Raw genomic sequence first — 25,279 nt, forward strand, 5'->3', positions numbered from 1 at the left:
AGGAGAAAGAGTAGCTTGGGGAAACTTTTATACTGGCATTTAATAAGAAGGTCTAATAAACCAACTCAAACATCCAGATGTTGCTAGTTAATTATTTTCCTTTGAATAGTCTATCTCAGCATGGTGTGTGGAAAATCCCCATCAAAATACAGCATTCTTGGGAACTTTGCTGAAATCCAGATTCCTTCTGATGATCTGAGTCAGAATCTCTGGGTAGAGTTGCTAGTATCTGTATTTTCTAGGAAGCAATGCCAATAATTTTGTAGAATGGTGGATATAAATTATTTTGCTAAAGTTGTAACCTGGTCAAACAGTGCCATGAAGAGGTTAGACGTTTACTTGGCACGAGGCAACTTGGTAAAGGTTTCCCGGTTACTAAAAAGGTATATGATTTGGTGAGATGAGATTTAAGGGCATAAGGACCAATGGAAATCATTAGTTGGTCAATAGGCTTAATTACATTTTTCTCTGAAGGAATTGAGGAGGCTGGCTAGGGGCAGCCTTTTTCTTTCCTCGCATGGAGGTGGATCACATGCTGTTTCTGAAGGGAAGAAATGTCTCTAACGAGCAGGCAGGAATAAGAAAGTTATGAGCAATTTGCCCCTCATTGTTGTATCAGGTCTATTCATAAAACAGAAAGCACTGATTTGTGCATCTAGCACCCCAACTATTCTGAGAGGGCTCTCCAGAGGACTGGTTTCTCTCTCGCCAGTCTTGGAGCTCCGATGGGAAAGGTACAGTCTAGCCACCTAGAGGAGAAAGGAGATGGCAGCACAGGCTGGCAGATGCCATAGAAACTTCCCCCTGCACAGCAGAGTGAGTGAAAACATCAGCTCTCAACTTTCCTGGGAGGAAAAAAACAACAAGTGATGCATGCATCTAACACCTTCATATCTCTGTGGCTACCAAGTAGTGAGCGCTTTTCTTATCAGTATTAAAGCTCTGCTGAGTCTGGTGAATAGCCACCTCCAGACTTCAAAGTAATCATCATCTCTGCTGATCATTATGTAGTACTCTGGCGATTTTTTAAAAAAAATATGTTTTATTGATTTTTCACAGAGAGGAAGGGAGAGAGATAGAGAGCTAGAAACATCGATGAGAGAGAAACATCGACCAGCTGCCTCCTGCACGCCCCCTACCGGGGATGTGCCTGCAACCAATGTACATGCCCTCGACCAGAATCGAACCTGGGACCTTCCAGTCCGCAGACCGACGCTCTATCCACTGAGCCAAACCGGTTTCAGCTCTGGCGATTTTTTTATCAGTGATTTTTGTGTAATTGAAACATTTTTTTATCTTTTCCAAGTGTACCAGGTTTGAACAGGGATTACTTTATAATTATACTAGAGGCCTGATGCACGAATTTGTGCAAGGGTGGGGTCCAGAGAGGGGTGGGGGAGGTTGGAACATGATCAGCCCTCCAGGCAGGCAGTGGACTGCCCTTGCTAGCCTGGGATCTGGATCTGTCCTACTGACATTCGTGCTGGTCGTCGGGAGCCACCTGGCAGCTGCTTTTATATTGTTTCTTCCTTGCGGAGTGTCTAGGGAGGGGAAGCAGCTGCAGTGCCCAAGGCTGACTTCCAGGAGGCCAGCAGTGCTGTCAGGATTGTGCTGGTGGTGCTGGTCCATTGGTGCCTGGCCCATTTTCCAGAGATTGGACCTGCAGGACTACTGAGGGAGGGAGTGGTTGCTGTGAGGCTGGTGGGCTTCCAAGACTGGTTAGTCAGCTGAGCGGTGCTCCCGCTGTGGGAGTGCACTGACTCCTGAGTTCAGCATCCACTCTATGGTGGTCAATGCGATCATAGTCACCATTGTTCTGGTCGTTCTGGTCATTCCAGTTGTGCTGGTCATTTAATTGTTTGGTCGCATATGTATGTATGTATGTATGTATGTGTGTATGTATATATATATATATATATATATATACACACACACACACTAGAGGCCCGGTGCATGAAATTCGTGCATGGAGGGGAGTTGTCCCTCAGCCCAGCCTGTACCCTCTCCAATCTGGGACCCCTCAAGGGATGTCCGACTGCCCGTTTATGGGCAGTCGGACATCCCTCTCACAATCCAGGACTGCTGGCTCCCAACTGCTTGCCTGCCTGCCTTCCTGATTGCCCCTAACAGCTTCTGCCTGCCAGCCTTATCACCCCTAACCACTCTGCTGCCAGCCTGTTTGCCCCCAACTTCCCTTCTCTGCCTGCCTGGTCACCCCTAACTGCCCTCTCCTGCAGGGTTGATCACCTCCAACTGCCCTCCCTTGCAGGCCTGGTCCTTCTCAACTGCCCTCCCTTGCAGGCCGGGTGCCTCCCAACTGACCTCTCCTGCTGGCCATCTTGTGGTGGCCATCTTGTGTCCACATGGGGGCAGGATCTTTGACCACATGGGGGCAGCTATATTGTGTGTTGCAGTGATGATCAATCTGCATAGTACTCTTTTATTAGATAGGATAGAGGCCTGGTACAGGGGTGGGGGCCAGCTGGTTTGCCCTAAAGGGTGTCCCTGATCAGGGTGGGGTTCCCTTGGGGCGTGGGGCGGCCTGAGCGAGTGGCCTGTGGTGGTTTGCAGGCCAGCCACGCCCCCTGGCAATGCAAGGGGAGGCCCTGGTATCTGGAATTTATTTTCCTTCTACAATTGAAACTTTGTAGCCTGGAGCGGAGCCAAGCCTCGGGCTCCCTCCGAGGCCCACAGCGATTTGTGTTGGGGTTATAATTGAAACTTTGTTGCCTTAAGCAGGTGGGCCCGGCCAGGGTGTGTGGAAAGCTTTGCTTCCCCTGTTGCCACCGGCAACCCTGGCCTGCTCTCTCAAGCTCCATTCTGCCGCCATTTGTTTGAATTTGTTTACCTTCTATAATTGAAACTTTGTAGCTTGAGTGGAGGCTTAGGCCTGCAACCGCTGGCAGAAAGCTTGGCTTCCTCTGTTACCTAGGAAACCTTGCTCTCTGTGGCTGTAGCCATCTTGGTTTGGGTTAATTTGCATACTTGCTCTGATTGGATGGTGGGCATGGCTTGTGGGTGTGGCTTCTGGGTGTGTCGGAGGTATGGTCAATTTGCATATTTGTCTATTATTAGATTATATATATATATATATATATATATATATACCAAGATATATGTTGTCAGAAAAAATGTAACACATCATGTCAAGGCAGAGGCATAGTCTTTTATTATAATTTGTATGAAATTATTGTTTCACTTATCTAATTTTATGGGGATATATTTGCAACAAAATAATTTAAACACAATATGTCACCCTCTCAGTATTCTTTTATTATACCTTGGTTATCATTTGTTCAAGGCAGATTGCAGAGATTAGGATCTTTGTATCTACTTAAATCTATGATGTGCTTTCAAGGCCATTTAAATTACCCATGGTGCTATATGATCATTGGTTTAAGTATTGAAAGTGCAGTGATTTTTGAGTTCTGGTCTTGCTACATAAAGATATTCCTCATTATCCAAAATGAATTGATCCATGAAAAAGCCCATTTGATGTGAACCTAATTAAAAAACTCCATATTTTTATCTAAATAATGATCAGGCTCTACCTCAAAAAATAAAACAAGAACCTGAAAGTAATGTTGTCATATTTAATAAAATTTATTTTATAATAGTAATTATGAATAAGTACAGTGAATAAATGGTAAATCTTATATATAACAATAGTTTCCATTTGTAAGCCCCCAAAAGTTCTCTGTTAGTGATAAAGACCATCCTTAACTCTATGTTTGACTTTTGCACAATTAGAGCTTGTCACCATGCTGATGGAACTTTACCACCAAAATAAAATTTGGTGGAGAGAAATCCCCACTGCACCAACGAGATTTCTTATGATATTGACTGGGAGACATTGGAGACTTGAAATTCATTGGCATATCGGGGTCTCTGTCTTTGCACCTGCATATCCAGTTTTATTACCAACATTAACTGAGTTTAAGGCACTCAATTTGCATTCTATGAGCTCTTGTGTATGCGAACTGTATACTACACTACTTCTGAGATGCTATTTGATTTTCAATACAGAGATGGACAGGTGCCCAAAGAAGGTTTCTGCATGATCATTAAAATTGATACTGATTTTGTGATTTTAGAATAATAGTGTTGATTTTTATTTCCATTAATGGCAAAGCAAATGCTACCCAACACCATTATCTCAAAACATGCTGTTATTATAGGGCAGAAGTCGGTCAAATATAGATATCCCTACATTTTTAGCACCTCCAACAGATTTTAGCACATAGTGGGGTAATAGCTTAATAATGGAAAAAAAAAAAGCTTCATATAAAAATTGATACTTTAGGAACACCTTGAATGTAACTTGTTACAACAGTTTTATATTGATAGAGTCATAAAATTTCTTCAGAATGCAGGCATTTATTGTAAATAGATTAATTTGAGAAACAATTAAGTTTCTTGCCAAATGGCAAATAGTCCATCAGAGCTAGAGAATGATTTCTGACCTTCTCTCCTTAGTCACCAATGAGAGTGACTTTCAAACTGTGAGTCTCACAAATTCACATTTTATTAGCATTATATCTGGGAAAAACAAAACCATAGAAATTATATATTCCCGTGTTTCTGTATTTTTTTAATGATTCTTTTATTTTTTAAAATTATAGTTGACATTCAATATTATTTTATATTAGTTTCAGGTGTACAGCAGAGTGGTTAGGCATATATTATGAAGTGATCCTCTTGATTATTCTATTTAACTAGTTAACCTGGCTCCGTATATAGTAATTACAATATTACTGACTATATTCCCTATGCTGCACTTTACATCCCGTGACAGTTTTGTGACTACCAATTTGTACTTCTTCATCCCTTTATCTTTTCACCTGGTCCCCAACCTCTCTACCATCTGTCAACCCTCAGTTTGCTCCCTGTATCTTTGAGTCTGTTTCTCTTGTATTTTAAATTAATTCATATAATAAAATATTCTATAATAATATTTGCATGGTGAAATCCTATCTTTAAAAACATATAGTTCAATAGTAAAAATCAATATATTTCATTATGCATCAATTCTGTAAAAGTAAAATTTTTAAAGACTATATAATTTTAGTGACATGAAGAATACTTATTCTGCCATATCATCTAGGCGTTTGTCTTGATTCACATAATCTCAGTGTCCCTCACATTACTTGCATGTTCCTCACATTACTTGCAGTAATCTTAATGCTTTTGTTTTTGTTGCAGAGATTCTCCATTCTAAAGAATCAAATATTAACATATTATTGACTATCTGCATTCACATAAAGACTTCCTCACCTCATTATCATGACTCACACTTATCACACTTACAAATTATGAACATCATTTTTTAAAAGTCTTAACTAAATCAGGAAAATTTCAAATTTATAGATGAAACTGAATTTTAATGTACATAATTTCTTTTGCTTGTCGATGCAGAGTGCAATTAATAAGGTAATTATGATATCATCAATCATAAATTTATATACTGTTTCCCAAGGAATATTGATTTTGGCATAAAATTAAATAAGATGCTGATTCTAGAATGTATAGTCATACTTCTTAACAAAAATAAATATATACGTATCTACTTTTTAATTTACTGTTTTAAATTTAAAACTTTATTCATAACTAAAAAGTACACATTAAAATAATGGTATAATTGTGGACTAGATGCAAATAGGTAAAATCTTGAAAAGGTCTTAGGCTTTTGAGATCTAACTAGTAAGGCTACATATAAGCCTAATGAAACTCTGAAGCATGACATTACATGGCAGGCAAACTTCTCTTTCTCTGTGACAAAGGCCATTCATTACCTGTTAATGGTGTTGGATTTATGGTGCAGACTGTAGATATTTCCTGGGACAAGGAAACTATTTCAAAATTACATAATTTGGATTTAGAATAAAATGTCCTATTCTGTTCACTGAGTACCTATTTTAAATATTTTTTTTCAAAAACAAAACATCTGTAAAAATAGATGGACTCCCTTATTTTTAAACAATGGCAAAAAGTTTAATAGTGCTTTTACTGCTACCATTGGTTCTGATAAGTACTTAATAACTGTTCAATTTCTTTTTTAAGTTTCCTGTATTAAGTTTGAAGAATGCTAAACTGAAAGGGTTTTGGATTCATAATTTTAAGACAGACACTATGGCCCTGGCCAGATAACTCAGTTGGTTAGAGTATTATCCCAATGCACCAGGGTTGCAGTTTCAATCCCAGGCCAGGGTGCACATAGGAGCAACCAATGGATGCATAAATAAGTAGAACAACAAATCAATGTCTCTCTCTTTCTCCCTCTCTCTTTCAAATCAATTTAAAAAATACCACCACCACCACAACAAAAAACCCAGACACTATGATTATGTATCCTCTTAAGAAATTCACTAATGCTTGCTTTTCTGAACTGGACAGAAAAGAGAAGGTATCACAGGAGAAACATGGAGATTTGAGGAATAAAAGCCAAAATAATGTGTCCTAGCTCCATGACAGTGTGGGGTGGCCTGCAGGGCCTAATCACCAAACATTAGGAAATAAATAGTACTAGTTCACTTCAGAAGATGCCACCTTTGGTAGACAAAGACAATCCAGACAGGATGCCTCTTGTATGCCAGGCTCACTGAGCGAATTAAATTGTATTTCTATCATCAGCTGGGATGGAGACTCAAATTAGAAATTATACTTATTAAAAGTATAGAAAATTGCATTCTTGCACATCTGAGACTGTGGCTTGAAATTTATTTTTACTGTAGGGACATTTCTTTGGACTAGGATTCCTAAGGATATACTGAGTACTTTAGAAAACAGTAATCAGGCTAATTAATTCCTGGAAGTATATATATTTCATACTTACTGAGCTGAGCAAGTTCATCTTCCAATAACAAATTACTTAATAGGTCTAATCTACTTAAGCTTCATACTAAATGCATGAAGTATAGAATATTGATAATTATCTTAATCAATAGGAAGAAGAGACAGCATGTCTAAATGATCTGTGACATTTTCATAATATTGTTTCAGCCTGTGGCTCATTGGTATGGCTATAATTTAAAATAATTCTCTTTTCCTTCTAAAAATTGTTGCAATCAATCAAAACAATAGTGTAACATATTTTAAGATTTTGTTTGCAATTATTTTATAAGCTATAATTAAAACTGTTTTTTTTTCTTTAAATTCCTGAGTACTTTATATTAAACACTGGAGGCCCGATGCATGAAATTTGTGTACTTGGGGGAGGGGGGTCTCTCAGCCCGGCCTGTGCCCTCTCACAGTCTGGGAGCCCCATGATCCATTGCCCCACAGAGGTAGGCCCTACCATCTGCTGCAGCACCACCAGCCAAGAAGCCTGGGCCTCCCCCTGGCCGGGGATCTGCTATCAATAGCCCCGCAGAGGGAGGCCCCCCCTACCCAGCCAGGGCTCTGCAATTGATCACCCCACGGAAGGAAGCCCTGTCTACCCTCTGCAGCCTGCTGATCAGTGGCCTAGGCCTCCCTCTTTGGGGCAATTGTGGAGCCCCCCAAATGATTGCCCCACCGACCAGTGGCCTGGGTCTCCCTCTGCTGGCGATCATGGGTCGATAGTGGGGCCCCTGACCAATCGCATCACAGCTGCCTTGGCTGGCCCGGTGCCAGTGCATGTCATAGCGTGGTTGTAGGGAAGGTGGTTCTGCTGTTCGGCTGTTTGGTCGATTTGCATATTATGCTTTTATTATTATAGATTGTATTACCTAAACTCATCAGAGAGAAAGATATACCATATGATTTCACTTATATGTGGAATCTAAAGAAAAAATAAATAAATGAACAAACAAAGTAGAAACAGATGTAAATTACAGCAGAGAGAATATAGTCAATAATATTGTAATAACCAAGTATGGGGCTAGGTGAGTACTAGAAATACTGGGGGAACACTTTAGAAAATGTGTGATTGTCTAACCACTGTAGATCTGAAACTAATATAGAAAAATAGTGACCATAAACTGTAATTGAAAAAGGTTGAAGATTTGCTACTATTACAATTATCTCTGGCCCATAGTAGACATGCATTATGTAAGTGTTGAATAAATGAAAAAAGTATTCTGAAGAATATACTATAGATTCTTCATTGTTTTTCAAAGCCTAGTTTATCCACTTTAATTATTACCTTCTTATAAAGTATGACCTTCTCCTTGGCTCTCTTCAATTACTTTTATGCAAAATGCTACCTGTAAATTAAAAATAATACACTACTTTTTTATTTTATTCTAATTACCTTCAAGGATAGGAATAAGATATTACTATGACATTTTAATCCTCACAGTATCTAGTGCATAATAACTGTTGATATATCTGGTTAAACTTTATAGTATTCCCATTGTGTTTTTTAAAATATATTTTTTATTGATTTCAGAGAGGAAGGGAGAGGGAGAGAGAGATAGAAACAACAATGATGAGAAAGAATCATTGACCCAGCTGCCTCCTGCACGCCCCCTACTAGGGATTAAGCTTGAAACAAGGGCATGTACCCCTGACCAAAATCAAATCTGGGACCCTTCAGTTCACAGGCCAACGCTCTATCCACTGAGCCAAATCGGCTAGAGCTTCCCATTGTATTTGAATTGTCTTTATTAGTTTTCCCATTTAGTCAAGAGGGGTATTTTCAGTAACACAAACAAGTATGGCCTAAACGTAAGTGCACTGAAAGATACTATATGGAATAAAGTCAACTCTATATGGGTTGAAAGTACCAACATATATTTATAAGATGTTTGAGAATTAAGTAACAAAAACAAGTTCTCAAAGCATTAAAATATATTATACTTATGACAATATTACATTTCTCTACATATTACTTCATTAGGTATTTATGGATCTATTTGCTGTATGAAAAAATTGTAAAGAATTTATATTTTTATTTGTTTTTTCATTCATTAGAATAGCCATGGGTTATAAAGTGGGCATTCCATGGTTATGTTTCAAGGTTCGGTGAATGCTGCCAAAGTATATGCTCAATTAGGTTGTAAATGTGCTTGTGCAGTTTTTAAAAGGTAGAAAACTATGAGCTTTTATCACATGTTCATTGGATTATTTTAAAAAAGGTCAAGATTATCAATCAATTTCTATATTCTTTCAAGTTCCATAATTACAATTCAGGTTTTATTTCATATGATTAATATTTCAACCAATAACGACTCTCCTAATTTCCATTATTACATTCAAATCAATCAACAATGATCTTGGATGATTATAAGGAGTCCATCATTAGGTAGGTGCTGAATAAGATTAAAAAATGTGTGCTTTTAAGAAATCACAGTTTAAGTAGGGAGATAACAAAATCCACATAATACCAATAAATAATAAAACAGCATGAAAGCACTATAACCAAGTGCAAAATTGTGGAGCAAAAGTTACAGTTATGATGCCCTATCGGGTTATACTCAGTGGATAGAGCATCGGCCTGCAGACTGAATGATCCTGGGTTTAATTCCAGTCAAGGGCAAATAAGTAGGTTGTGGGGTCCATCCCTGGCCCTGGTCAGGGCACATGTGGGAGGCAATCAATTGATGGGCCTCTCTCACATTGATGTTTCTCTCTCTCGTCTCCTTCACTCTCTCTGGAAAAATATCCTTGGGTGAGGATTAGCACATACACACAAAGTTACGGATATGAGAATTTGGAAGAATGAAACCTTTGTCAATATAGGTAAGCTGAGGAAGATTTACAGAAGATGGGAGCAAGATAAACTTCAATTGGAAATCAGAATCTGTGTAGGGACTCTGATGAAATAAGGAGATAAATCTTTGAGTTAACTCTCTTTAGTAACTCTCTTTCCTAACCTTTATTCAAAAGATTCTGATTTTGGGTTTTGAATAACCCAGGATTGAACTTCAAAGCTGAATAGACAATGTTTTTAGGAGTCACAGTTATATATATTACAAATCGAAAACACCACCAAAAATCAGTATAGTATTATTATTTGAACTATTTCTACAATGTTTCTGAAGTATTTTGTTTGCTTTATGTTTCTCTAAGCATCAGAGCAATTTAGCCATCTCTTATATTTTCTTATTGTAAGAACAGATTTGTGTAATGGATTTTTAGCAGGGCCTAAACTTTACCTATATTGGTAAGAAGGTGTCTTAATGGTTTTACAAATATCAACAAAAAATAGATTCCATTCATGATGTCTTTCCTTTTTAGTATTTCTGTCAATCAGTTCCTTTTGCAGCTGTTTTTACAGGCATTTCTAAAAAATTGATCAAATATACTGTAAAGATTTTCACTTTCTATTACAAGATTTTTGGCACATAGACATTTAACTTCTAAGATTTCACAGAATTATTAATATATAAAATTAGTAATGACCACTAATTCTCTGAGATAGGTTCTTCATTAATTATAGATTTCCATGGCGAGTAATACTTAGAAATCAGAACAGTGAAAACCTATAAACAGTAGAGCTTCTTTATCTTTCAGAGATTGAAAAGTTTTAATTCCATTTTTATAGTATTTACATTTAGTAAGGCTCATTATAATCTGAGTTTTGAAAGCAGATACATCCCCTAATTATCTTTGCATACTGAACCTCTAGTAAGTACTTTCTATAGAGCAGGTCCTCAAATGTTGGTACTTTCCATTCAGCAGGCACTCAAATATTGATAATGCATAGAGAAGGCATGATTAATTGAAATCACATTAGGATTCTTTTAAAAATATATTTATCAAATTAATAATAAAATAAATAGAGAATATGTGACCAAGGTGTGTTCAATGTTCACTTTGGGGAAGTTCTTTCCTTACAAATGGGTAATACATGCATTTATTCACACTTAAATATGTGTTACAGGTGGATGAGTTTAAATGTTCTATATGTTAAAGTCGTTGCTATTTTTTACATTCAAAGAAGGTAATTGAACTTTCTGTAGAAAATATTTGGAATTTTATCAGCTATCATTCATACAAAGTAAATAAATTGTCTGAAGTTTGCCTACATTAATTATTAGCATTGATCTCTTACTCAAGGTAGAGGCAGATGAATGTATTACGATTCCAAACAGAAATTCATAAATGTAGCCTGGATTCTCAAAAAATTTAGCTCTTATATTTATTTTTGCATGCTTAATGATATACGCTAATCTAATGTATTCTATGCTAAAATAAGCATAAGTAGTATGTTTATTTTTTTTCATTCTGTCCTATTGTTTTTGGAAAGGCTTATATTATTCACAATTAATCCTGATCACTTATCTTCTTACTTGTGAATCCCGAAGAGTAATAGTCATAGTTTTTCCAGACTATTTTCTCTCTCATATCTAGTGTAGAGGTCAGGATTTGCCAAATTTTGTCATCCTTTATTATGATTTTAAGCATATTTGCATATGTGTAATGAATCTTAGATACTTCTGTCATCTTATGTAAATGCTGCTTTGCTCAGGGTCTCACTGACAGGTGAGGTTAGGAAAGATAGTAACAAGAACATACTCACAGGACTTAAAGGAAAAATCATATTCCCATCAAACCTAGAAGAGTATTGTTTGATAAGATGTACATGCAAATAAGGTCACTTGCTATTAACTTTTATTTTTCCTAAGGTATACCTGTTTGACTTGTAATTCTGTATCCCTGCAAGGCCATGATTTTTCTGAAGAGGGATTTTCTGCCTCTTGTTTCATGGAAAGATTGAAGTAGAAGAATAGTTTGTAATAAGAAAGAAGTCAACCTTTGCCCTCAACACAAAATAAACCTTCAGCATACTTTCCAAAGCTCAGCAAAACTTGGAAACATTGTTTAAAAGTGTGTGTACAGGTGAAACTCCATAACTTTAAATTCTGCCTGGGTCTGGAGACCATCAACATGAAAAATGAGTAGAAAACCTGTTGTGGAAGAAAATTTTAGCCTCTCTATATAAAGGAATGAATACATCTGAACTCGTGTTTAGATTAAATAAGATTCTTCTAACTTATCCTATATTTAATAAGAGACCTAAATAGCTCAGAACTAATGGCAACTTTTCCTTTCAACCCCAAGTCCTGCTGAAGAGTTGTGAAAAATGATTATATACTTTTAAATTTCTGTTCAGGCATTTGAGCACATACACAGTGTCTTCCATATTATTACTGAGGATGAATGGTCTATGCTATTCACAATCATCAATACCTACAACTTGTAGGAGTCATCTACTGCCACCTACTCAAGGACTTTGTTCCATAATTCTTCCATTTTTTCTTGATTCAATGATTCATTTTCCCCTCAAATATCCTGTAATAACTTCTATACTTAAAAAAAGAGTAACCCAGTCATCTCATCAACCCACAACCCTCTCTATCAATTGCTGACATTTCTCTGCTTCTTTATGGAGATAAATTCCTCAAAGGATAATCTATATTCTCCTCTATTTCTTCTCTCATTTTCCTTTTAATTTAGTTCAGTCAGACTTTTGTCTTTATCATCCCATTGAAACCACTTTTGCCAAGTCACCAATAACCTGAAAATGCCACATTGAATGTAATCCAGGATAGTCGAGTCTAATCCCTGCCCCCATGGTACTCATCCAATTGTTAGAATTTGGAGCAATTGACCAGCCTTTCACTTCCTTCACATGGTCCCTAAGGCATTATTTTATAGGCTCTTCTCCCCACCTCACCACCTGTTTTTACTGGGTCTCCTTTGCTGGTCTTATCTCTCCTCCCCAACCTTTCATCCTGAGAATGCTCTATACCTTAGGTTTTGAACTTCTCTATCTATAATCACTCCTTAAATTGTATCATCCTTCATTATGTCTATAAATTCTATCTCCATGCCAATGGATTCCAAATTTGTATCACCAAGCCAGACTACTCTCTATGTTCCAGGCTTATATAAAGCCTACTATCCAATAAATTCATTTGGATGTTTAATAAACATCTCATAATTAACATGTTTAAAACCAAAGTCTTGATGTTTCTCCCAAACCCCCTTCTCTCCTCTGATCATCTCACAAATGGTTATCAAATACTTTGAGCTCCTGAGATCAAAAGCCTGGGAAGCATCCTTGCTCTCCTCTTTTCCTCACAATCCACCCAAACCATTAGCAAATTCTGATGATTTTAGCTTTTAAATCTATCTCCTTTTGTTCTGCTTCGGCTGTTCCTACTCTAGACCAACCTACCATAATTTATCTTACTCTTTTGCAATACTAGTGGCCCGGTGCACAAATACGTGCACATTGGAAGGAAATTAATTGGAAGAAACATTTTAATATCATTATTCACCCTTTCTCTACAATAGAAGTGTCAACCAAATTTGCAATTGACAATGACAGATTGAAACACACACATGCAATTGGTGCCAGCGAGAGCTTTATATATATCATGCATGCGTGAGTCAATTTAGCCTTTTATAGATATAAACTTGCTTAATTAGAGCTGCTTTTTTATTTAGCTAAACTTTTTCCAGCCCAGTGAAGCACCAAACTTTTCTTTCAGGTAATCGTTAGCAACACAGCTGTAAATATCAACATGAAGCAGATTATTATTGTAGATCATGCAGGGAGAACAAAGGGTGAAATATTTGACTGCAGCAGTGTTTGACTATATTCTGCGCAGTGAGAAAACCTGAAGTCATTTTCAAGGTCCACCATTTCTTTTCAGTTGGGTCAAATTGCTAAGCTTTCTAAATCTCTGATTTTAGGCTAATGAAAAGAAAATAGGATTCCACTGAGTCTCCAATCTACCTACTCCAGGACTTCTGTGAGGATCAAATAAGATGAGTAACATGAAAACGCTTTATGGACTTTTGGTTACAATGTGAAATGTTTCCACCTGGCTATAAAGCAAACAGTGTTCTGTGCTAAAGAAATTGCAAGGAGGCTAGTTGCTAGGGAGAGGAATCTGGGTGTTGCTATGTGACATCATTACCTGGCACCCACAGCAACCATTCCTGGGCTGACCATGGGGTCTCAGTAGCATTGGCTGTGATTTGGTGGGCTGTTGCTCTGGGTTGGTGGTGGGACCAGTGTTGCACTTGGAGGAACCCGAGTGTTGCTTTGTGGGCACCAGGTCCACACTACAGTTTCTCTGTAAATGACCAGTGCACGTCACAGCAGCTCCTGCATTGACCATCTGCCCCATGTTGGTCAGTGAGCATCATAACAACTGGTCAGATGAGTAGAGGGACACCTAGTATATTAGCTTTATATATATATATATATATATATATAGAGAGAGAGAGAGAGAGAGAGAGAGAGAGAGAGAGAGAGAGAGAGTCCCGGTGCATGGAGGTGGGGTCCCTCAGCCTGGCCTGCACCCTCTCATAATCCAGGACCCCTCACAGAATGTCACACTGCCACTTTTGGCCCGGTCCCTACAGGCCAGGCTGAGGGACCCCCACTGATGCATGTCTTCACTGGGCCTCTAGTATGCATACAAGATCTTTGGTTAATCTCTTCCTGCCCTCCCCCCATACTCCTTCCCTCTGAGATTCATCAGTCTGTTCCATGTTTCCATGCCTGTGCGCTGAGTGTCTGCCCCCTGGTGGTCAGTGCGCATCATAGCTACTGGTCAAATGGTCGCTTAGGCTTTTATATATAGAGAGAGCCTCACTAGTCTCCATGCCCCTTTTGCCTTATCTCTCCTTTGTCACTATTTTCTATTCTATAACCAGATGTATACCTTAAAAATGAAGTCATCATTGTGTTATTTAGCTCCACTGTCTTCCCTCCTTCTTCACAGTAAAAACCCAATTTGGTGTACTTGCTATCTCTTGTTCTCCTCTCCTATTTCTTCCTTTGACTTCTCTGTCTGATTAATCTCCTTGATATTTATCAAACAGATTCTCGAGTCAGAGTACCTGATATTCTTTCTGTTGGCCTTATTATGTATACACTAAATATTGACTGACTGAAGGAAGAAACTGAGGTAGACGGATTATGTAAACTGGCTAACAAAATATACCAACTTTAAGGCAGAATAAGGACTAAAACCTAATCTCTTTTTCCACAGTGCTTTTTCCCTAGGTATCTAGAATTTAAAATTCAGACAATTAATATCTTTATTGTAGTATATAAAGTAGAAGCACTTTATATACTCAGATAAACATGAAACTTCTTTTTTGATTTTCTGGTTAAGTCTATGTTGCAACATTTTTATTTTCAAACACTATCTGAATACTTTTAGTATTTAGAAAAAAAAATCCCTTGCATAATCATGCATGTTATTGAAGAGCTTTCAATAGATTTATCCTGATTATAGCGAGAAATTTTAATTGTGCTAGTTTCTTATTAAAACAATTAGCAACAACAAAATGATCTAACTATGTAAAGTTTTTCTCCTAAAAAGGAAATATATGTAGATCATTTACCTCGTGGGATTAAAATGTAAAGAAACTCATTGAACATAATGTTGATGTGTGAGCTATGAGATGTTTTATGCTTTAACTTCTGTAAAAAGTTAGCACGGAAACTGTCCATTTGGATGGTACCACAATTATTTCATGAAGCAATTCTCTTTAATTCCATATCACCAGCTGAAAAGAACAAATTGTGTTTCAGTAAGAAAGAAATAGTTACATTCTTCTTCATTTCTGCCATAATTCAATTTCTTCTGCTGGCTGCTCCAGTCCACTCCTGACGGATGGCAGGCAGCAACATATGGCAACATTGAGAGAATTTGCAAAAGAAGTCTGCTGATGGTAACAAACAAATAAACAACAGGAAGATCCAACAGTCAGGAAGAATTAATAAAGCTGGCAAATGCTTGGCAAGTAGAGCTTCTCACAGCAAACAAAACCAAGTGTCTGCACATATCTTGGTTGAGCTTTTTTCTCATCAAGCAGAGCATATTAATCTCCAGAGCTGTACTGAATTTAATATAAGTTGCAAACATAAGTACTTATTACTAAAGCCTCCATATTTCTTGTGCTGGTGATTTCCCAAAATTGAACTACCAAAAACCAAATAGGTAAATTGTGGTAATTTTAGCAGATTGAAAAATCTAATAATTTCTACCTGTCAAGGAAAAAGAAAACACAAAAATCACCAAAACATTTAGATGTGGAATGGCTAGAATATGCTTTTAGTGTCTTATTAATAAGGGATTTTAAGCTTCTAGGATTGTTTGATGTACAGTAAAAATAAGGTTATGTTTTGAAAATTAATTTGCTTATATAAAATCATTTGCTAAGTCCCTTTCTTTGTCTTTTAGCACCAAGTACTCCACTAGCTGTTTTTTCTATTTCTATCATAATACAACCTTCTCCAATACTGTGGATTTGTGTATTGATAGTATTTTCCTCTAATTCCAAATTTACTCACACACACACACACACACACACACACAATCTGGTTCATTCTCAGATCAGTAAAGCTATTTTGGGTTGGAATAGCATGCTCTACTTCATGATGTATTCCATTCAGAAAGGTTGGCCAAAGGCCGGCTCAGGGCAGATCTCCTCTCTAGGGAGTAATTTTGTAATGAGTAGAAAAGCTGACTGCACACTGAGTCAGAAAACTTACAATTTGATTTGGTATTTTCATTACCTAGCTACGATGACTCAAATCAGTTAACTCTCAGAGCCAAATATTTTTCATCTATAAGCATTCATGTAATGGGTACCCTGTGCCCTAAATTCCATTAGACAATAAAACGTAGGTAAAGACTTTATGGTTTAACTGGAAGGAGAAGACCTAAAGAGCAAAATAAAGTGGTATATGCACATTCTACTTATGTGGCTATGGACTAGGTTTTATGAAAACACCACAAAGAGAACAAAATCATCGTTAGCCACTCTAGTCAGTGATGAGCCACACACTACTGCTTAAAGGTTTTTGGGAGAATTAACTTGAACAGAAAGGGTTGTTGTGCATTTTAAAGTGTAAATATTCAAAGTAAAGTGTAAGATATATATTGTAGACATGTGATTAAACACTGTTATATCTTTAATAATAAAAGGGTAATATGCTAATTAGACCAGATGGCTTCCGGACATCATTCCGATGTCCTTCCCTGAGAAGCCGGGGCGGAGGGAAGCCAGCCAGGTCCCAGGTGCCCGTGGGCGGCCCGGGAGAAGCCAGGATGGGTCCCGGGTGACTGCTAGTGGCTGGAGGAGGGAAGGCCAGGTCCCGGGTGCCAGAGAGAAACCAGTGCTGGCAGCCAGAGGAAGGAAGGCCTACTCTTGCACAAATTTTTGTGCCTCGGGCCTCTAGTTATTTTATGAAAGCAGAAATCTGTTGCTAAGATTTTTATATTAGATCCACAGTTATTTCATTTGAATTGAAAATACGTAAGAGTAAATTCACCAATGAGCTAGTCTGCCTTTTGTTATCTAGTATAATAACTGCAAAGCAGGTGGCCTTTATGGGGCTTTATGGCCTCTTCCAGTATTATGTGCTCTGCTTTCAACATTCACTTTCTGTTACTACCAATCAAGATTCTGTGTCTTTGGTATAACTTTTTTTTTATCTTTTCCATTAAACAAGAAAGGTCACTTGACAACCAAATTTTGGACAATGGCCAAATGCCATTTCAGGCCAACTACCAGCACTCTGGAGAAGCACTGAGGGTCTTCATAAGTACTCACAGTCAGATCTGTGATAGGATTGATTATGGATTGCATTTACATTGGATCTTTAGGGCTATAAATTCACAGGCTTTGCAAATTTTACGTTGTGAAGGTAAAGAACAAACATGAATATAGCAATCCGCTGGCACATAGGGATTTGCTAGACTGATGTGTTATATTTACTAGTAATTGAAAGTATAAGGGATTGTTAAATTAGAAGAGGGTGGTTATGTGAACTGGAAGAGTGCCAGGCTTCTTATTCAGCCCTGGGGGCCACTATAGACTCCCAAGAAGTGACCAGATTGCTGGTACAAGGCTTACGTGTGAAGGACAGCACTGGAGCAGCTGGTCACTGGGGACAGTTACAGAGCAAGAGCTGGGGTTTTATTTCTTACAATGAAATTGTCCTTGTCTAGATACCAACACAATCATAGAGTGCAGTGACCTAGAGAAAAGTTCCTTCTATAAGCACTTTTTCTATTTTATTCTTTGGTTAAAAATCTCAGAACCAAATATGAATTTTGGCTTAAATTTTACTGTTACCCAAGTAAATATAATATTAGTAGGGTTAAGGATAGAATTATGAATAACTAACCACTTCCAATGAACTACACATATTTCCAACTAGGTGCATACATTTCGATGACTCATTACTCAGGTTAGAGAACAGATGAGTGCATTGTATGTTTTGGTGCTGAAGAAAATATGAAAGAGTAAAGGAAAAGGGTAAGGCAACAAAAATACCGTCTTATAGACCATGATCGCAAAAGGCAGTTTTGTTCTTAATATTTTCATAGCATTTTCCACTTCAGCATTTATTTTTATATTTTATGTATCCTTTTTCAGATCCTTGCTATGACATCTTGACATGACTTCACTTGTACTGAGTGAAAAATGATGGTATTGGCGTAGTTTTATATTTTATTTCCATTCCATTCAAGAAGCTGTGGCAGAGAGAGGTTAACTGATTGGCAGGTGGTAGTGTATGTCGGGAACCTTAGGTGAGGCTCTAGCACCTTTTCACTATGCTTGTTATTTTCAAATACTGCCATTGTATTGAGAGTCATTTTCTATTTACAAAATTCTTTACATCCTCAGTTATACCTGAAAGACTCAGCTCCTCCTCTTCTCCAAATTTCCATCTTTATTCTAGAGCACTCATCTGAGTCTTCCATAATCTTTTTATTTATTACTTATTCTGTACTGCTGGCTGCAGTCCTAATCATTACTATGACTGTTTTTAGAAATAGGGTCTTTAGGAGGTAAAGAAGGTTAAATGAAGCCTTAAGGGTGGGGTCCTCATCCAGTAAAAATGGTTCATGTTCAAAGAAAAGCCATGTGGGGAGAAAGAGACCATCTGCGAGGAAAAAGGAGTTCCCACTAGAAGGTGATTTGTGCTGCCAAAACCTCAATCTTGGACTTTCTAGCCCCCAGTACTATGAAAATTACATTTCTGTTGTTTAAGCTACACAGACTGTGGGGCTGTGGTATTTGGTTGACAGTTCAAGCAGACTAAGACACTTGCTTCACATATTCTTTCCCTCCATTATTCTCAACAATGTCTGTGTCTATTTCCAAAACTAGAGATCCCATTATTCTGGAAAATAGCTAATTAAAAGCAATCATCATAATCAAGATGTGAACTCTTAATTGGAGACAGAATTGGTCACAGAGTGTTTACTTCTGGGCTGAACTTATATGGCCCAACAAACTTCTCAACATTTTTCTGTGTGTTGGCTCATAGAATTTCAGGGGTAGGAAAGAAATAGAGGGTGGATGTGTTCTAGAAATTGACATGAATCCAGAATGAGTATAGCCTGTATTATGACAGAAACCATGTGTGTGAAGACTGCATTTTCCATCCTCACCTGCAGCCGGGACTTGCTGCAGGAGGTGTGTATCCCACCTTCCTCACCCACTTCATCTCAAGCTCCCTCACTGACTTTTTGGCCAGTGAAACATGAACAGAAGTGACAGATGCTATTTTTAGTAGAAAATGTTGGTTTTGCCAGTTTTCTTATTCATTTCCCTATGGCAAGAGAATAGCATGTCCTGAGTGGGCATTTTTCTCAGCCTGGATTCTGAAATAGAAGATGTGTATGGAAGACCCACAGCCAACCAGAAGCCAGTGAGACATAAGACTTTGTGGCCACAGCCTAACATACCAAAAGAAAACCAATAGTGTGCATTATGAAGAGTCTGGAAAGATAGTGCAGATCAAGGAAGGTCTTTAAGCTAAATGTTTAGACTTGATCTTATTGGCAAGAGAAAAAAGCATAAAATTGTTAAAAATTTTTTAAGTAATCTAAAAATCTTTTAATGAAAAAGAGTGGTATTACTATACCCTTTCCCAAACACAGGTTCTATTTCCCAGAGGCAAATAATTTTGATAATTTATTTTGTACATTATACCATGTTTCTGTCATATTTCTTAAATATTTGTTCATAATGTTTTTTATTTATACATTATAAACATTATTATTATATTCACTTAGATAGATGTGGCACCTTTTTAAAAGTGACTGAAAATCTTTGACACTCCTCCCATTGAGAGATAGGGTCGCCATTAAATGACCCTACCCTTTAAATCTGGGCAAATTTATGGCTCCTTTGTAACCAGTGTACAGTAAGTAGCAGAATGTGCATGACCTTTGAGACTAGGTGTGGCCACATGAAAACATATCTCTCTTGCTATGGGGAGCATAACTGAAAGGCAAAACCAGCTTTTGTACTCAGGATCCACTGCTGTGTTCACGCTGAAAGGACACTTCCCATGGGCTGCTTTCAGCCAGTGACTGAATGCAGTAGGAAAGTAAGGCAGGGCAGTTCCTACCAGATGTGGGACTCATTTGACAGGCAGCTTTGGCTAAAAGACTCCATCAACTTGTCTGAAACCTTCTTAGATTGTCTTATAGTCAGAGATTCTGTCTACCCAACTTTTCTTCCTTCTTTCCATCCTTTGTAGACCTGCATTGCCATCTGCAAATCTCACTGCCTCCTCTGGCTTACTACACCTTTTCCTTTGCAGGTGTATCACCCAATAAATACCTTATGTCTGCTTCTCCAAAGACCCAAACAAACCACTAGGTCATAAAGGCAGGGTAGCTTTCTCCTTGTGTACAGGGCCCCTCTTTATCGTAGGTCTGATGCAGCAGGTAAGACATCTGACTACCCATAATCCTTTGGCTGGGAGGAAGTCCAGAAAACAGGAAATGGGGAGAGGCCATGTGAAGGTCCTTCAGTGACTGTCCACAGAAACCATTTGCAGTCACAATGTGAGAATGTGTCCTTTCTAGGAAATTTTGCAATCGTATCTTCCAGATATTCCAGGGGCAAATATATGGCTCTGTGTGATGTTAGTTTTCAGCATACATTTTTTAGGAAGTGTATATATGTGAGAAAGTTCATGATTATAGATATTTTTCCACCACAGACCTCTATACCAGAGACATTTACAACTAAAGAACTTAACTAAAGTAGTTCCAATGTTAGCTGATGTGCTCACCACAGGAATATCTATCTATCTATCTATCTATCTATCTATCTATCTATCTATCTATCTATCTATCTATCTATCTATCTATCTATCATCTATCTATCTATCCATCTATCATCTATCATCTATCTATTATCTATATATCATCTATCTGTCTATCATCTATCATCATCTACATATCTATCTATTATCTACATATCTATCTATTTATCTAATAAGGTGTGTTTTAGGTTATTTATTGCTGGAAATGGAACTAGTCACTAAACTTAATAATTGATTGATCAAAGAAGTTAGTCTTCAAAATCATTTTCTTTCAGAAACCATTATTCTATTGTCTTTTAGCAACCAAGTATTGCTGTTGAGAAGTCTGATTATGCTGAAGTTGGTCCTTTTTATGAACTTTTGCCCTAGTTTGGCTTCTTCCCCTTTACTGTCCTTCTCCTTGCTTCCCTTAATTTATCCTGGGAGCCTGCCCTTAATAGATCACTTCAATACACCTCTGGTTCTCAGGGTTTGCTTCCTGGAATCACACCTAAGCTAGAGTCAAATGTTTTATTCTACAGGAAGCACACATTTCAGAGAGAGATGAAAAGGCCATTGTGGTGCTGAGAGGTCGTTCTGAGCCAGCTTTGATCCCTGGAGGACATTGAGTTGGGGAGGATGAGAGCAGAAGAGATTTCCTTTTAGCCAAAAAAGTGCATTTAACATAGAAAACATTGTTGTCTCTATCCTCCTTTCAGACATCTGCTTTTTCTGTGAATTTTTAGCTACTACCACCTCATAAACACCATTTGGACACCTTTGGTTCCTGTCACAAATTCTGGATAGCTTTTGAATTCCAACAGGTTATTATTAATAAGGAAAGTATATTGCAAAGTCTAATCAAATTATTCAGTGTCTTGCTCTTCTATTTATCAAATAAAAGAACATGAGCTCCAGATACAAGAAATTTATTGAAAAGCTTTCATGTGCACCTAAACACCTACTACTTCATTTTCCTCAGGACATTAATCTTTCCATTCATCATCTCCTTTTCATATGCTCAGACAGTGGCACCTTATCGTGAATTCATAAGAACACAATAAAAACAATGCTTGCTTGTACGTATGCTGTAACAAATTGTTACCACCTCCCCAGGAGAAAGGCATTCAAAGGTTCCACTTTAAACTGTGTTTTCAATAGCATCCTTCATTTGCACTATTATCTTGCCTCAATTCCAGTATGCATAGTTGTATATGGAGACATCATTCCCACTGTTCATTAAGGTTCCTGCTGAGCCTGAAAGCTGGGTCCAGACAGCTCACAGTTAACTTCTGTGAGAAGATGCTTGCTCAAGAAGAAATATATGTTTCATTTTTACCAGCATCCGACATTCCCACTGCTGATAAAATATAAGAAGAGGGCAAACGAAGAATGAGGTTCATGATAACCTTTCGGTGTTGGTGAAAACCTCCCACTGGGATGTATTTTTCACCTGACAGGTGGTCTATTCTGCTCAAATAAGCAGGAGCACATGACCCACCTCTCAGACCTGGGGTTCAGAGCAGCAGGGTTCATGCTGAAATTCTTCTGTAATGTCTTTATTAACTTGTGCATCTGATCTGCCCACTTAGACATTTCTGTGCATGAGGCCCTGCTCCTCATGTTTACTAGGGAAATCTCTCACCTGTGTCTGAAAGACTTCTAACAGACTCTAATTATAAATGTAAGAAAACCATGCTCACATTAAGAAATAGCATTTGTGCCCTGGCCCGTGTGGCTACATGGTTAGAACATCAGCCCTGGGACCAAAGACTCCTGGTCACGGGCACATCCTTCAGTTGTAGGTTCAATCTCTGGCCCTGGTTGGGGCACATTCAGGAGGCAACCAATCAATGTGTGTCTCTCACATCGATGTTTTTCTTTCTCTCTCTTCCCTGCCTCCTTCCTCCCTTCCACTCTGTCTGAAAATCAATGGCAAAAATATCCTTGGGTGAGCATTAAAAACAAAAAACAAAAACGAAAACCATTTGTAATCTTTCCTTAGATTAGAACCATTTTCAGTTTTACTTTTCTTTAAGATTTGATAAAAATACATACCAAGGCTTCTCATTACAGGATAAACATATTGCTATTGTCAAATTTCCAAAGTATTAGGAAAAGTGAGAATCTCTTCTTTGTAATAATTATATATAACAGTAATTAATGGTCTGGGACTTGTGTGATTAAGTACAATTTCATACCTAGATTCTTTCCTAAGTCAATACATCTGAGTATTTCCAGTTTCTAAATATATCTACTTTCTTAATTCATATTGACCTCATTTCTTTTAAATTATACTTTCAAGTATTTGAAGTTCTCCAAAGCTTATCTATTTTATCCTTTTTCCCATTCACAACAGAAGCCATGTCAAGGTAATTAACTTTGATAACCTACATAGCATAAAGTTATTATAAGTGAACAGAGAGCACAAAATCTTTGCAGAGAATCCCCTAAATTATTTAGTTTCTAAATTAGAGCATCTTCTAATTTTGAATAGTATCTATTGTGAGTAAACAAATCAGGGTATAGGCAAGTCTTGGAAAAGTTTCCTTTTTAATTTTTGAATGAAGAAACATTTGCAATAAATTATAATTAAAAAAAAATTCAGAGAAGGACTTAATCATCAGGTTTTAATAGATTACAAGTAAATGCTTTTCAGCCAAAGATCATCTATAATTTCAACTGAGCTGGTTCTTTCAGGTTTTGATTAATTTGGGTCTAACAGAAGAAATTTCCTCATTTTTGAGAAAGCCCCCAGCTTTTGGTTACATGACAATTTGTTTCAGGTTTCAACTTCATAAATTTGCTTCCTGCTGCTTTGAGTTTCTTTTGGTGAGGCCCTCTGGGGATATATTTAGTTTGGAAATCCTAGTTGACTGAATTGCCAGATAGTAGAAGGGAAAAAAAGTACATTTTTCTCTTCAAGCACATTTTAAACATAGGACAGTATTGAGAAATGCCCACAAAATACTGGAAAGAAGGTAACTGGGGAGGGCTGCTAGCCAATGACGAGCCATGCTGTGATTTAAGTCCTCTGTACAGGGATCCACAATGACTTTGAATAGCAGCACACATTCTTCTTGGAGTGGGAAAGATAAACTTTCCCGGTAACCACTAGAAAACTAACCAGCCCTCTATGACAACATAAGCCAAATCAAAATGAAACTTTCTTTTCTTTTTCTTTTTTTCTGTGTTTAGAACATTGCTAGGGTTTTTGCTGAGAGGAGGGGGGAGTTTCCAAGTGAGAGCAGGAGAGACTGATTAGAAAATTAAGTACAAATTCTCTTAACCCAGATATTAAAACAGGAGGGGAAATTGATGGTTTGTAATGACACCTTCTGTTTTTGTCTACCCCTGCCTCAAACCTCGCTGTCTCAAATACTAGATCTATTTTCTAGAGGAGCAAAGAAATATCTGATGATATCTCTATAAGTGTACTAAAACTAAAAATATGTGTAACTTTTGAAACTTTGGATGGATATTGTTGTTGGCTTTTCTGTTAGATTTACTATCTGTACTTTTGATGTATTAAAATTTAATGTGATAGATATTTCCTTCTAAAAGAAGTTATAATTTACAAAAAAAAAAACTTTAGAAATAATCCAAATATGAGGTATTTGTGCTATCTGAGCCAAATTAAAATAATAATTAAAATTACTAAATGTCTGCTTAAAAATCTAAGGCTGCATATCTGTAGACATGTAGCTGATTCTACCAATTTAAATATATTTGAAGTTACAGCAAGTCAATTGTTGAGATGCAGTGTTTGAAGACCTAACTTTAAGTGGAAATTTGATGCCTTATTTTAGCATGAAATGCTGCCATTTGGTGGAGGGAAGGAAATACACAGAATTTGTTGCTAGCATGTACCAAAATTGGAACCTAATTTCCTTGCATTTTTGTTTAATGCTGTTCCAATTGGAGGCATGAAATGAGCTGGATGAATCATCTAAGGATGGCAGCTCTGCAGGCATCCACCAACCTGCTAAAAGGCTTTGCAAGTGTTTGTTTATTTTTGTGCTTGTGTTTCTCAGTTTACAGATGCTTATCCAGAACCAGCTTTCGACACTGGCAAGCAAAATTGAATGCACTTCAAATGTGTGTGTGTTCGTCATATTGACATACTTTATTGGAATATTAAAAACTACTTGTTGATGAAAGTGAAGTGGGGAAACCTTGTGATTTTAAAAGAATGAAGATTAATCAGATATGTCATATACAAGCAATTTGTTGTAGGAAAAGATAGTGTTCTCATGTTAAAAATGTTAA

The sequence above is a fragment of the Eptesicus fuscus genome, chromosome 4 (assembly GCF_027574615.1).
Source record: "Eptesicus fuscus isolate TK198812 chromosome 4, DD_ASM_mEF_20220401, whole genome shotgun sequence".
NCBI classification, from domain to species: Eukaryota; Metazoa; Chordata; class Mammalia; order Chiroptera; family Vespertilionidae; genus Eptesicus; species Eptesicus fuscus.